Below are 15,707 nucleotides of genomic sequence, written 5' to 3'. Positions count from 1 at the left end.
GGAGGGCATTGTCACTTGCATTGAACTGAGTCAACACATCCTTCAGTAGTTGAGAGGGACTTAAGGATACAAAAGGGGTCCTCCAGATTGTAAGTTTCAGGGCTTGGACAGAACTATCCCAGTGTTTAAGCTGATAAGCAACCCCCAACCATGTCTGCAGGAAGTCGTCGGGCTTATATGTAAATAATTCAAGTGAGCAGAGATTACATTCAAGCTAAATTGATAAGAGGCTAATTAATTAGTCACTTCATTCTTTTCCATTTGTGTCACGGAAAGACTTTTTGGTAGCAGTTGGTCACACCCCCTACAGCTACTGAGCAATGCCAATTAAAACTAAAACCTCATTTCCCGAAACGTTGTGAAGTTTTCTGAAATGCAATAAAATGTTTAATTTGTTTGAACCTTTAGTTAACCGACATGAGTCCAAAGAAATTATTTAGTGTGTTCACTGAACAACGTCATTGTATTTAGAAAATATAAACCATTGTGTTCCATCAGCCTCCTTTTAATGACACTTTTAATGGTTTGAGAACTGAAGAGAATAATGTTTGCAGTTTTTCCAGAGGTGAATGTGTCCATTATTGCTGAATACTGGATTTCAGCTGCTCAACAGTCTGTGGTTGTTGTTGTCTGATCCGTACATTTTCAATAAGAGACTAATGTGCATACCATACTTTGTGCACAGGCAGGCCAGTCAAGCGCAGAAACTCTGTGTCTATGAGGTCATCCTGTAAGAAGTCGTTCAGAATGAGGTCTGACATTGTCCTGATGAAATAACCACGGACATCTCCTTAATAGTAGCAAAAATTTCCAAAATTTCAAAATACACCTTTGCATCGATGGTACCTTCACACATATGACGTCACCCATTCTATAGACACGGATGCAACCCCATACCATCACAGATGCTGGCTTTTGCACCTTTCTCTGATAACACCCTGGATGGTCTCTCTCATTATTGACATGTAGAACCAGATGTCAACTTATCTTATTGGTCATAGTCCAGTTGTAATAAGAATGAGAAGACAACAGTTTGTCAATAATGATTATAATAAGTCTTTTTTTCAAAGCTTAGGGCTGTGTAAGTATGTTTTTGTGCCCTTGGATGACCTATTGGGAGTGCAGGAGTGTTCATTCAGTATGGCTCTTCTTACTGTTGTATGTGTAGAAGAGGCAATGTAAATATATATACTACCACCCGATGCGGTGTAGAGTGTTGTTGGAGAGAAGAGGTGGAGGAGGGTTTTGCTCTGGGGTCCTTTGTGCAAAGATTACCCAACAAGAGGGATAAATGATGGTGTTGATTAAAGCCAGCTGAGGCCAGAGCAGGCTCCTGTAGCGGCAGACCAGCGGCACGTGCCCCTGAAATCCATCTGGCTTCTTAATGGCACACACAGACAGGCCGGTAGACCTTCTGAACGTTTGTTCATTTTCTGCTGCTAAAAGTGTACAAGAAACACACAACCAAACACCAACAATGCTTGTCAAATCAAACTAACAACCACGACTCATTCTCAGGACTTTAGGCTTGCTGAAGCAAATCTAGTGAGAGAAAAAAAATCTGGTTTGACACTTACAACACCTACACAAGTTTGGATTACTGCACTGATAAGGCTTTTGACTAACTCATTAAGTCTACATTCAGGTGAATGTGTACGATATGAAGGCCTATCCCTCATTTCTATCGCAGCAGATTTTCAGTGTAACAGGTATCATTAAAGGAGACTTAAGTAAAAATATTTTGCTGGTACAGGCAAATGCTGAATTTGATGGTAACGTGACCTCATATTTCAAGCTCCCACTAGAAAGGAAGGAAAAGAAAAAAATCCAATAAAGTTGCTTGGGTAAGATCTTTCAGCCTTTTAGGCTTCAAAATTGTACCAATTCAAGCAGCAAACACTAGCAAAACAAAAAACTATTTAACTATTAAACTCATCAGTTTTTTCCCCCTAAAGTGTTGATGAGCATTATCGTTGATAGCAAAGCATTATGGAAAACCCAGCTGGCAACCATGCATGTCTGCCACTTTGTGCATCCAACTCTAGATACAGAGCACAATCATGCCTCTACCGAGGCTCTTACCTTGGAGGAGGAATCAAAAGTCAAGCCCTCATGTCTGGATATTAGGAAGACATTTCTGAATTGTGCCAACAGTGGCAAGGACAAAAAGCTTCTGAAGATATGCCAGATCATTAAATGTTCCCTAAAACAAGAATGAATCAAAAACTGCACTGCCAACCAAGTGGAAGCCGTGCTGTCTTTTAGTGTTGCAAACTGTTTTGTAATGTCTGGGTAATTGAAAAGTCTTAAAATAAAACAAATTTACTCTGCTCATCCATTTAGATTTCTTTTTTTTAATCTGATGTCTCAACAGTACATTGGGCAACAAATTCCATCACAGCCTCTTGGGCATTTCAGCACAGGTTCTGTTTTCGGTTTGAATACTAACTAACTTGCTGGAGCATCTCACAAAATGCTTTCAATCAGCCTTTTTTTTTTTGAAAAGCTGGAAGGTCTTGTGTATTAATTCTTCACACAATTCCTTCCACCACTTATAGTGTGGACATCCTTGTGCAAAACCTCAGATGTCTTCAAGGAACAACTTTCCCAAAATGTGAAACTTGCACCAAATTGCACAAAAACTGCATAAGCTACTGTGCCTCCCTGTGTTGGAAACTTTTCTCCTCACCTTCAGTTGAAGCAGTAAGAATATCTCTAAAATCTGTTAGCTGTAGAGAGAGAAACCACACATGGTATCAACTAGCTCTAACATATTGTATGCTGACATTAAAAAGTACCAAAGTTTTAGCTCTGTAATCAATATTGTAACTCCCACTGAACTCAGTGAGAAGTGTATCCTTAGGGATATTCTAACTCCAGTCAAGTGTAGCATCCAAGCGCACTGAAGTCAAAACTCCAGGCATCACTCACTGTATAGAGTGCTTATTAAATGTGCTGCAGATGTTTCCTTACACATTCTCCAAAAACGAATAGTGTTGCAGAAATATGAGTGCAGGGTACAAGCAAAGAAAAGTAGTAACACAATGAGCAGTTGTCTCATTCAGCAACCTCAACAGGATGAAAACCTTGACCCCAATAGTACAAATCTGAGTTAATCACATCTGCTCTGGCAACGTACAATCAACACACATTGTTCTGATTACATGCTGTTTAAGTTAAATGGTCATGTCAGACCTCAAACTGTTGTCCCAGCGCACGGTGCAACAAAAAATGTGGGTCAGCATTTTTCCCCCCGCCACTCTTCCTCTCCCTGCATCTTAGTTTCCTTCATAGAACAATGAGTCTGACTTTTCTTTTCTCCTCCCAAGACAGCAAGACTGCAGCAGGAACAAGAACTATGAGACCACAACAGTCCCTACAGTGCACACAATATGCCACTGAGATGCGATACAAGAACTCTGTGACCTTTTAACACATTCCAAACAGATATAATATATCAAAAATCATGAGCATTGATTGTCAAGAGTGGATGATGAAGCAATGCAGGGACTTGAGGGTAACTTCAAGCTCTTCACTTGTCAACACCTCCCAAATCTGAGAGACACATCTCTGGTGTTCGGTCAACTCTTTAAAGCTGAAAAAGGAGATGTGACTGCAACTGTTCATCTGAAGTCAAACACTACATCTAAAAATACACTTCAATGAAATCATTCTGCTTTTTCTGCTTTCTATCAGGAAAAAAGATGAGAGGATAAGTCTGGGAAATGTACTGCACAGAACTGGTCAGTAGCCAAGGGAGATTTACGATCAGTGTCTGTTTTAATACTTTGTCAACAATGTTCTAAGCAAGTTTGTGTGTGCAAACGTACGCAACACACAAGCACAATCACAGCAAGGCTTCTTCCCTCCATTCAGTCAAAGGCCAGATCTAAGACCAGGGGCTACCTTTCCTCTTCCATCCCTTGGATGGAATGTGAGAAAAGAAGTCACGATAGGGTGTGTGTTAATGTGCGTCTTCATGTGCACATAAGTTTAAAAAAAGAAGCCCTGGTTGATCAGATTTCTTGAAATTCTCCAGCCTTTCTGTTACATTAGTGGTCTACCCCCTCAAACTTATTTAATTCCTTACTACTTTCTACTACCTAGACCCAAAAGATTTTTATAATATCTGACAAAAAAAAGTGGAAAATAGAGTGAATAGTAAAAACTTGGCCATTTCTTGCAAATGTGGTTCCTGCTCCCTACTGAGGATAACAGCAGCACCATCCAATGGGTGAGAGATAAGGAATGTGTAAGATTTCCTGCCTCGCTGCGCTGCGTTCCCCAAACATCGACCGGTTTATGTTCTGCGGCCTGTCGCCAAGGCAACCTGGCAGCAAACCGGGGTGCTACACAGGGGCTGTAGTGATTCAAGGAAAGGAAAGAGAGATGGAGAAGGAGCTGAGGTAGATTCAGAGACAGGCCTGGCACAATTCCCAAAAATGTGTTTTGTTTTTTTTTTAAAGCAAATTGTCTTCATAATATGACAAATTAATACATTTATTTTTTTCTCCTTGAATTTGGAGCTGTTGTGGTGAATATCATACTTTCCCTACATCACAGACTCCCATCAATCACGGCTGCAAGTCATTGGTGGCTTACCGATAAAATTCTCTTACCAGGAGGTCCAAAAGCAAAACAACCTCCTCTCTCATATATTGGAAAAACTCATTTAATTGTCATCAGTCAAATACATTTGAGTAATTTTTTCAGCAATATTTCATCAAGGCCTGTTTAAGGTGATATATAATGCTTAACTTCTACCTATATTCTTTCTATCAAACTTTTGGCATTAAATAGCTACTTAACTTTCAGCGCAACCAACCAAAAAAGAAAAAAAAAAGAGAGATTAAATAAAATCACATCCATATTTCTAATCTCTTTACCATTGTCATAGCCCTGATCATCCTAGCTACTAATCGCACATTTAAAGGATTTTGTTTGTCAGCAAAGCATGGTGTGTGGGGGTTGTTTAATGAGTGGGCAGGAATGGACGCATGGACGGATACAGCAGCATTTACAGCATGTCTGAAAGAAGTGTCTGCCTGGTACTTTTAATCCACCCCCCACTGCTACCATCAGTGCCAGTGGATGTGGTCAAAGGAAGCCCCGAAGCAACACTGACACTGCGCTAACCTCTCACCTTAATCCCTCACCTCCAGTCCAATGGTCACAATACCTTTCAGTCACAAATAATCCTTGCAGCTCCTTGACAATGCCATTTCAGTGGGGGTGACAATGGCAGTATGAACTGATATGATGGAGGAAGACTGGACATTAAGTAGATATTTAATAGATGGCTCACTACCTGAAGAAAAATACAGGTTATGATACTTTGTAAAAATGGCCTATCGAGCTAAGGTATTGGAAAAGATATCAACCTCCCACAGCTTTAATACAGGCCAATGAATGAGCCAGACTGGCATACAGAGCGCTGGTTTATGGGTTATCTCACCATCGCTTCACTGCTCACAGGATGAATCTTTCAACACACGTGTACCCAGACAGCCATTATGCTTGGCTTTTCAGCTGGCAGGTCTACATTTCTCTCACATAAACACTTTTGTATGAAAATTGTCTTTAAAAAGCAAGAGCCCCACCTGATCTTCTAGATATACACCCAAAATGTGTACAAAAACATTTAGCACTGACTTACACACACAATGGTAAAAGGACTGAAAGCACTGAGAACACACTCTAAACGACTGTGAAGATGTGGAAAGAAATTGCTTCATAGTGGTTGGCAATCAGTGATGATGCTTAAAATCAATATAAGCTAAGCCCAGCTCCTTCAGTTGACCAACCTTACAAATCAAGGGCACGGAGATGGGGGCATGACCCAAAATAACCTCCTCTCCACAGTTGCCAGGACATGTTGGGGTCATTTGAGTTTCTCCTACCGGCTCCTGTCATTTGTTTACCCCCACACTTCCTGAATGCCGAGGGTTTATACAAGTGGTTGGAGAGGAGAAACAGCACACTGCTCTGAGAAGTTGCTGCATGATGCAAAAGAGGAAGAGAAGGAGGAGGGAACAGGGGCAGTATCTTAGCAACCAAGAGAACAGTACAAGGGAATCACATGATGTCCACATGTGACATCTACCACAGGGGAATGGTGGAGTGTATATCAGACATCTGTTATAAAAGGCTTCCTCTCCATCTGCAGAAATATAAAAAGGAAAAAGGAGCCAAAATCTACACAAGTACCTGTGTTTTTCATCAGTATTCATCAGGAAGTAGAGATGAGAAAAGGATGTTTGTGTCAGCTATGGTGCACACATGGAAAACACCAAAGCAGAGGTTAAGAGGGAAAGTTGGGGGTTACCATTACAGGTGTCTGTACAAATAACATAAGTAGAGGGGAAAAGCGATGGACTGATAGTGCTTGCTGATGATGAAGAACACCCACATGACCTTAAATCTGGAAAAAGGACACAGTTTATAATATGGCACAAATAAACGCCTTGCCTTTCAACAGTCCATTTGAAGTGAACTGCCAGTGCAAACCTGCCGGATATCAATCTGCTCTCCAGAGGGATAAAAGCAAAAGGCCCCATTTCGACAAGCTTCTCCAGAGACAGGACCTCATTCATTCCACTCATGAATGCTTTACTAACTGCCAACCAAGCGGTTTGTCATTTGGTAAAAAGGGGCTTTTGAAAAGACTTTACGGAGGGATGAAGGATATGGCTCAGGTCCACTGTTCAAACTTTGTTTTTCTGCTTAGTTACTCCATTGCAAAAAGATAGAACCGCTCCTGGATCCTTAACTGCTTTGGCTCATCCATCTCAAAGCTCAAACACAATACGATGGCAGTTAGATCAGACGATGCATTAGGACCTGGGAGAAAGCCTGAAGCACACAGTAAAAGTGCCTGTCACAGATTCCCATTTTACTTAAGGGCTTTGCAGTACATCACAAAGTCATTACATGACTGAAAAGAAATGCATGGGAAAATATAGAAGCCAAATTTAGTCATTTATAACTCGAGCGTGAATTATTATGGTGTTGATCTTTTAAAATGTTTTAGCCTGAGATCCCTGGGGAGGTTTCTAACTGATAATGCATATATGAAACTATTTATTTTTTCTTCAACTGGTCATTCATTTTATGTTGTTTTTGCTAGTTTCAAACCCCTACATATGCAGGTAGGATAAGAATACTATGGTGGATTAGAGAGAAAACAATAGGTCATGTTCTTGTCAAATTTAAATATTCCAGCCTTAGATCACTTGAGTATAATCCATTGGTCACACCAGTAAAGTGAATTAGGGTTTCTTAAATTGAATTGAGGATTGAGCAGGGAGGCTTGGCTATCTGTCAGCATGTTTTATCTTCAGTAAACTACAGAATATTTATCTGTTGGGCACAGTCACAAAAGCAAAACACAAGCAAGTGATTGTGGAGTAGGAACTGGTGAAACATAACCTGTATTTCAGGGGAATCCCACACAGATCTGAAAATAAAACCAGTACCAGCATCCAAATGTGGAAATGGAATTAACTCATTGCCAACAGCAACTAAATGCATTAAAGTCAACTGAACTTTACAATCTAAATATAGAAAGACACAAACTTCCTTCATTCAGACCTCAACCAAATGACAAGTTTGATTAACAAAACTGCTTTTTTTAAGATACAACTTTACATATCAAGGCCAAAATCCAGCTCTGGAGCCAGAGCATACTCTGCACAGGCAGCCAAAGTCAACCAGCCACAGCCTGGCCTCTTCTCAAAACTGTAGCAAATCAAGACCCACGTCTCAATCTCAGTCCCCCATCTGAGGTGATTTATTGGTGGGGAGTTCTTTTTGCCAGTCTTCTTTATGAATGTGGTGAAAAGCCTTAATGTCTCAAGCTATAGCTAAAAGATAAACCGTGCTGTCGAGCCTGTGAATTAGAAGAAGGAAAGGGTCATACACATATCTTAGATTGGTTTTGCGAGTCAAAAGGCACAGCAAATGAATTCTTGTTACCACAAGGGGTTGCTGAGACAAGGAGGGCCCCAGAGCAGTGGTGGGGCTCGGTGTCTCAGAGTGTAGAGGACCCCAAGGGAAAAGCCGGTCCAGAGAGCGGAGGACTCTCACGGACAGTGGAGAAATTTTCCCACAATCAAACACAAACAGAGCAGCACAGGGCACAAAAAAAAGGACCCTCATCCACCGAGGAGATGGGGGGGGGGGGGGGGGGGGGGGGGGGGGAGAGAAGATCTGATAGTTACAATAACACAAAGAACATGCCAGGCCATATCTCTTGTTAGGAGGCCCTAATCTACATTAAAAGTCAGGACTCAACACTCTTCTGAGAATATTTAACCAGTGAGTAACCTTAAGACAGTTTTAGAAGCCTAGAGGGCTGTGTGGGCCTCCACTTGAAGATTTGGCCGAATCCACACAGATCACTAGTAAATGACCTTATTAAGGTAATCTGTTTTGAGAAAAATCCAGTGCTACAACTACCATCTGCTGCGCATTAAATAGGGTGTCAGGCCACTGAGGACATCTGGATTGTTAAGGCTGAGGAGTTTAGGCTAATTCAGGGAGGATTTGATCCTGGGGATCAACAATGCAAGATAAAAACTCAAGGACTGAGAATTCAGACCAGTAGGAGGAATATAAAAATTAACTTGGGCACCATCATCAGCTGGTTTGTTGACTACAGTTTCAAATCACAGGTTTGATATTTTTAAGCTGTTGTCATATTTAATTTTGATACTAGATATGATGACCAAAAGGAAGATCCAACTAAGAACACTGAGCATTTATTATCTTTTTGGCTTCAAAAATTAAAAAAAAAAAAGTTGGAATGAATTTGAAATAAACGGGAATCTATTTGTGAAATGTATTCAAATGTAAAATGCAATGAGCTGCAACTGGCACATAAAGATCTGTGGTTCTCCACCTGTGGTCAGAGCAGATGTCCTATCCTTTAGTCATCTTAATATTGTCACATGCTGTGTATGATGACACTGTGGCACCAGTTCCATCATGAGATCTTGAAGCTTCACATCTACTAATCTTGCGATCTTGTTGATGATTGGATTTTTACAAGCCTCTGGCAAAGGTCCTGCTCGAGCTGACTGCTAGCTTATATGTGATGCAGCCGTTGCCTTACTTGGGTGGCGAGTGCCTGCAGCTTTTTGAGATCTGTAGAGTAAGATGGCCATTTGGTACGGTCCACAAATTGACTTATCTTTGTTAGTTACTACACCATTTACCAGACAAAATCCAAAATACTTCCAATGACATCCTCTTTGGATGGCTTTGATCAGTAGTTTCCTCTATTTTCATAACAACATTGCAAGCATGACATAAGCTTATTTTGCTGAGAGGCCATCACTGCATGAATTAGGTCAAGCTGGCAGTAGAGAACCCTGTGCTGGATCACAAGGCAAACCACTTATAGCCCGATTCATCTGTCCATGTAGTCTGCTGTCAGCAGCACTTAGAGACTATAATTATTTTTCAGATGTTTGAACTTTGAAGAAAAAGTGACAGTCCAACATGGGAGCAAAATTTAGCAAATGAACATCATGCTGTACCAAAGAACACTTAAAACTAGCAATGGAGACCAGTTCCTTATAAGCTTCTGTGCAACCATAGTTCTTTATTGCAAAAAGTGTAGTTGTCCACTGCTGACCAATTGCAAGAATGCAGACTTAAAGCACTGTGAAAACATTTTTTCTTTTTTTTCTTAGGAAGTTCCACATTTTCTATACAATTAAGCCAAATGCCTTATTGTCAGTTTGGCAATGGAGAATAGGTTAAACAGGAAATGTGTGAACTTTGTCATCAGGAAAAACAAAGCTGCAGAGTAAGATGCTGAACGCTATTAACTACCCTTCCCCCAATGTGAAGATAATTAAATCTCCAGCTTATAATGTGAAGCTCTTTGAACAAAATCTGTTTCCTCGAAGGCCAAGCGGACAGTTTGATAAGGTTACAGGTCAAAGATCACCCATTACAACATGTGTGATGAGTCAAGCCTCAACAAAAACGTAGGTTTGATCTGCCATTCAAAGAGCTGCATCTCTTATGGTTACAATTAGCTTTTACAAGTTTATTCAATAAGGACAGAAAAGCAGAACCTCAAAAGTTCACAGTCTTAAATCCTTTGTGGATGCACTGAATAGACACCAAAGAAAAACCCTACTGCAGTATTCTCAGTAATAACATCCATCATATAGCTCTTCACTTATGACCAAAGCCAAATTCACCATTCATTTGTGATTGATGTCTTTCCACTAAAAATCTAAAAGGTTACATCTTAAGAAGATGTGGAAGGAAGGCCTCCTTTTGTGTGGGTCGGCAAAAGTTTTCAAACTTCCTTTTATAGAAGTAGCCCCCAGAGCTGGATATCATGGCCATTATAAATAAGACATTGGAATGCAGAGAGGGAAAAAATAAACATCCAAGCTGCTCTGTTATCTACACCCAGCTGTGCAGTTTAGAGTCCAGTCCTTGCAGATGATGTCACACTGGCATTGTGTTACTGCTGGAGTACTGCTTCCACAATCTTGTATTGATACTAATTAATTCAAGAGAAGGGAAGCAAACCGAGACCTTAAATTAATATAACCTTATCTGAAATACATCCACAATGCAAAGACTGCAATAAATGCCAATAATGTGATATCAGCTGGTCCCATGTGAATACAGGCACTGCTACGAAAGAACTTCTACTATAGGTATACACTGACCACAAGATCCAAACAGTAAATCTAAGGAACTTAAATACAGTAAAGGCATTTAAATGGGCATTCATCAAGCACTTTTTTACCAAAGAAAGCAGTGGAGCAATATCTCCAGGCGCCACTTTTCACCATGATTTCAGAGGCAAAGTGAATTTAAGATGTAAAGGTGAGGAGAAACCTGCAGCCAAGAGAATAAGGCTGGGCTGACGCATTGGAGGTTTGATAAACGATTCCATGTGTGCTCCGGATCCCAAGTGAAAGAGCTGCTTTGTGCTCAGTGATGTAGCACGCGTACAGGTCCCAAATGGACTCCCCTCTCCTTCTACTTACAAAACCTATCTGGCCCTTTCTCAGTAGCTCAGGGTAATATTAGCCAAGGGGCAAGAGTAAGGGGTTTGGATGCCCGAGTCTCAACCCACTTTCCTGCAGCCTATTTTGACGGGAGCTAATTGCCTGTGACTACATGGAGACAGTGGACTGAAACAACCACTGTATTGAGTTGGATGTCTGAAGGATGGAGGAGGGCAAAGGGTAAAGGAAACTGACCACAGTGTGAGAGAAGGCTGTCATGAACCGAAGAAATATTAGGACATTTCAACCTCTATCACCTCCTGTGCTAAATGACTCCCACTCATGGGTAAATAATTGTGAAAGACATTAAAGAGGCAATCTTACATGAGCACCTGCTCCCTGCACATTTAGCCCCGATATGACTGAAAAACTAATCATGAAGCTATATTCTGGCCATAAACTCCCCTCCAAGAAGCAGAACAATGCATGGAGAAACCGACACTTAAACTGCCTTTAATTTATACCAGTCATATTCATACCAGGTGGAAATACGTTCATATAAATCGGTTAGTCAGGGCAGCAATCTACGGTTTCCAAAAACAACAAAAGCCACACTGAGCAGAACTTTGTTCTTTGTTTGAGGATAATTTAAGATATTATTACATTTCATAGGAAAAGATTTTAATTAACAACATTATTGTGCAACATCTCATTTTCAGATTTGAAGCTTGTGGGTGTATGTGGTGAGAATGGGAGTAAAGGGACAAACTAAGGAGGAGGATGAAAGTCAGAAAAATGTGTCCTGCACGGATTTGTTTCATATATATCTCTCTAAACAAGGAGGTTTCCTCCTTAACAAAAGAGATATGACACATGGACCCAAGCTGCTTTTCTCTGAGCAACTACAGCAAAAAGATTCACACAGAGTTTTGTAACCGCATACACAAACCAACGTCGTTAGACTGGGACACGAGAACATTGCAAAGAACAGAAAGAGAAAGTAAATTACTAATATGAGATACGACTACATGTGCATTAAGATCATATCACAGCACTTCGCAGTTGGGTAAATCCAAGGCTGATCTGATGCCAAAAGGTCTTTGGCACACCAGGAACATTCCTGTTATGCGGGAGTTCCTCACAGCAGAGAATAGCTTGACTACTGTATGGAAGAAACTGACCTGAGCCTGTTGCAGCCACCCATCACCACACCATTGACCCTCTTAGATTGTGATTAGATAGATATACCGGTAAGTTGAAATTTAAAAAAAAAACAAAAAACTTCCAATTATTCTTAAATTTCACATCATAGAAATAAATTAAGGATTATATCCTGAAATTAAATGTTTAAACTGAATCCGAATGCAATTGTATCCCATTCTGTCCCTCACTTTATATTTTAGTCACACAGCTCTACAGTCCAAAGTGAAGCCTGTTTTAAAGTTTAAAACCTCAGATATTTAGGAATTTCTGTGCTTTTTATCTTGTTTGATAGGTATGTTAACATCTGTACATCCTGAAACCCACTGAACTTCATAGGTATTTAAGAGTAAATGTGCTCACAGCTGACTCCTTCTGCAATAACTTTTTTCACAGTTACTCACAAATGAAGACACAAGAAAATAGGTGAAGAGATGGGACTGGGAGGATAGAAAGAGGGAGGTGCCCCAGTCGCAGCATTTTGTCTGGTACGGGATTATGCCCTCACAGCTAATTACTCCCAGACTTCTTAGGTCTGCACCAGATACTGAGAGCCGGCGTGCTGCCTGTCTATCCACTACACAAAGAGTGGGCTGGAGAACAGACTAGCGCAAAGCCTTATGTGTGCAGTGTGTGTTAGTGTGTATGTGATGAGTGAGGAGTAAAACAGAAGAAGAGGCCAGCCAGCTGCTGGCAACTTTTAGGACAAGTTTTATGAGGCGAAACGAGGCCAGAGCCACTGACTTGCTTGTTGATGAACTGTGAGGCTTCACATGGGGTTGTCAGTGCTTTCTAAATGAAGTGATGATTGGCTTTTGTTTCATGCTGATTCATTAAAAGTTATATTTGGACCATATACAATGTGCTGTACATCTAAATCTAAACTTAATCTGTCGAATCATACAGCAAATAAGTTAATATGCTGCAGATGTGCACCTCCAATAAAAGCCATCACAAGAGATTTAAAAGAGTGGAGTATCATCCCATCCTTTGTCTAGCTACATACCTTCAGGGTGGCTCAGCAACTGTCCCATTCTGTCTGCTACACCAGATTCTCAATTTGCAGCCCAAAAAGCAGAATTAACTGCTAACAAAAACATCTTGTGCTGTCAGAGAAGAGTGAACCTCACAGAGAACAATGGTCCGGTCTTTCCCCTGCTGGCCACCATTCCCTGTGGCAGACCAGGTACAACTCAAGCTCATGAGGGGCTGCACACAGCTGAGCAAGGCACCCACTCATCCCTCCACCCACAGAAACAAACACACACAACCAGAAGTCCTACACTCTCTGCTCAGTCAGCAGGGCCACAGCCAAAAGCAGAACACCTCAGCCCAGAGGCTCTGTTACTCTTGGATGCAAGAATTATTTTTCTTCCCCTCGCTCCCCTCTGAAAACACACAGGTAGCTGGATATGAATGGTAAGCTTTGGTCAAAACATTGGACCTAAAAATACTCCAGGAAAAATGCTGGAGAAGTTTGTCCTGTCTGACTTGAGAGTAAATGTACAAATATTCCAGTTTTGTATGTGAAATTGAACACGCAGCTGAACCTGGAGAACAGCTTAAAGCGTATTAAAAGCTCAGTGGATTGCATCTCTACAGCTGGCTATAGAGCAGGGCTTTTCAATAAATCCATCCATCACTGGCATCCATTAACACAAGTCACTGGAGTTCAGTGGACAGCCTATTGATGCCTGCAAAGTATGTGCATTACACACTGTTAAAAATGACTTTGGTAGCCTTGCATGGACAAATCCTGCAAGCCACTTACTTACCCTTTGGGTTAGCATGATTAAAATGTCATTTCTATGTCATAATCCATTTCAACCCATTCATCCATAATACTCTTTGATTCTTTTTTTTTTTTACAAAATTTTTCTTCTTTCTCTGAGCCATGGCCAAACAGTTGAGGATAACTGTGGATTTACTTGACGATCCGGAAGCAGCACTGTCCTGATCTGGTAGAGGGGAATCTAGCAAATGTTAAGAACTCCTCAGGCCAAGCAGTGTGGGTGAGGAGGAGGGGATCATTTTGTGCTTAGCATGCTGCTGTGCTTGTAAAGCCTCAACAACTGGCCAAGAGGACCCAGCACTGCATCACTGCCAGATGTTCAGTCAGATTAAACAGCTCTTGATGCCTTCCCATCCTATAAACTAACAAGCAGCACAAGCTTTACGGGGTGAGGATGCCCTCGAGGGGCCAAGTGTTTGGCTTAAAACTCCAGCTTTAAAAAAGAACAATAACTTTTTATTGTTTTTAAATCACAACTGTACGTTCTACAATTCAAAAAAGACATCCACAATCATTTGTGATATTTAGTCATGTTATGAGGAGGAGACACCCGTTTTCTTTATCAGGAAGAAATATTTTGATGTGCTGGGTAAAACAGAACCTGAAAAGCTCCTGCAGCCAAATTGAAGACATGTAAATGGGAACTGCAGCTCACTGCAAAAAGTAACTACTTATGATCTGAGATTGAGAAAATCTCTTACAAAAAAGATAACTAAACTACTTTAATTGCAACCAATCTTAATACAGCTTTCAATTTGCTTAATGTATAAAAAAAAAAAAAAACCTTTGAAATAAAAGCTATTCAAGAAAAAAAAAATAAAAGAAGGAAATAGTTCTTACAAACGAAAATCACATCAACAAACCAAGTCTTGTCATGAAAAGACGTTTCTTGCGGTTTCGGTGAAGCGGCACTGGGATGACACAGCAGCTGAGGTAGCGCAGCGCCCTCTATGGACACTCAGCGGGACTAACGTGTGTCTACTCAGCCCTGAACGTAAACGGATAATATCGAGGTCAAATGCATTGAGCAGCATGCGAAGGCTCCTTTCTGTCAATCATTTTATCACATCTGTCCATTGAGATATATATATATACATATATAAATAAAGGCTACTGTTTGAGGATTTATTTAGTGGAGGAAGACTGTCATGCGCAAAAGTGCTTATAAATTAACCAATATGCCCCTAATGGCGGCCTATAACGTTTTATTGCCTAACTGATGGGAAACGGTGGGTTAGTGAGAAATAAATAATTTGCATTATCTAATATTTAATGCATACAGCGTTCTCGAAAGCTCCAAATCTAGTGCTGGATCTTAATTGGAATCTTCAGTAGCAAAGCAGCCATTTATTTCATTTTCACCTTCAACATTGCCAGTGATGCTTCAATTTTCTTATAAAACCCGTATCAAAACGATCGGGTTGTCATATCTGCGAGTCAAACATTTCCTACCCGATGGCAGTGTGCGTCCGCGGCGATCTGAGGGGAGAGCCATCCCAGAACACCGTTCACCTCGCATCCATACGCAGAGAAATTTTAAACTTACCTAACAGAGTCTTTGCGTAGAAACAGTTGTTGCTCGATTATAATAATCCCTTGTTGCTGTCAACACGCAAATGTGGCCAAAAATGAGTCTGAGCTCGGGGTGAGAGCAGAGAGCCGATCCCCTGTGTTAACCGTACGAGCCTGCTCATTCAGCTGAGTGATAGTGGCGAGTGAAGGGACTGACAAGT

General features: G+C 40.9%; 1 protein-coding gene across 7 annotated transcripts in view; it reads right to left on the bottom strand.

The window, feature by feature from the left end:
* Positions 1 to 15,671, bottom strand: part of daam2 (dishevelled associated activator of morphogenesis 2) — a 101,602-nt gene extending 85,931 nt beyond the window's left edge. For all 7 annotated transcript variants that reach the window (XM_072366029.1, XM_072366034.1, XM_072366031.1 and 4 more), the window contains exon 1: positions 15,521 to 15,671. The gene's annotated coding sequence lies outside the window, so the exon portion shown is untranslated. The remainder of the gene's footprint in view (positions 1 to 15,520) is intronic.
* Positions 15,672 to 15,707: the final 36 nt, after the last annotated feature.

This window comes from Leuresthes tenuis, unplaced genomic scaffold (genome assembly GCF_036924035.1).
Source record: "Leuresthes tenuis unplaced genomic scaffold, fLeuTen1.0.hap1 SCAF_15, whole genome shotgun sequence".
In the NCBI taxonomy this organism is placed as follows: Eukaryota; Metazoa; Chordata; class Actinopteri; order Atheriniformes; family Atherinopsidae; genus Leuresthes; species Leuresthes tenuis.
Note: the sequence above shows the minus strand (reverse complement) of the source record. Positions and strands in the feature narration are given on the sequence as shown.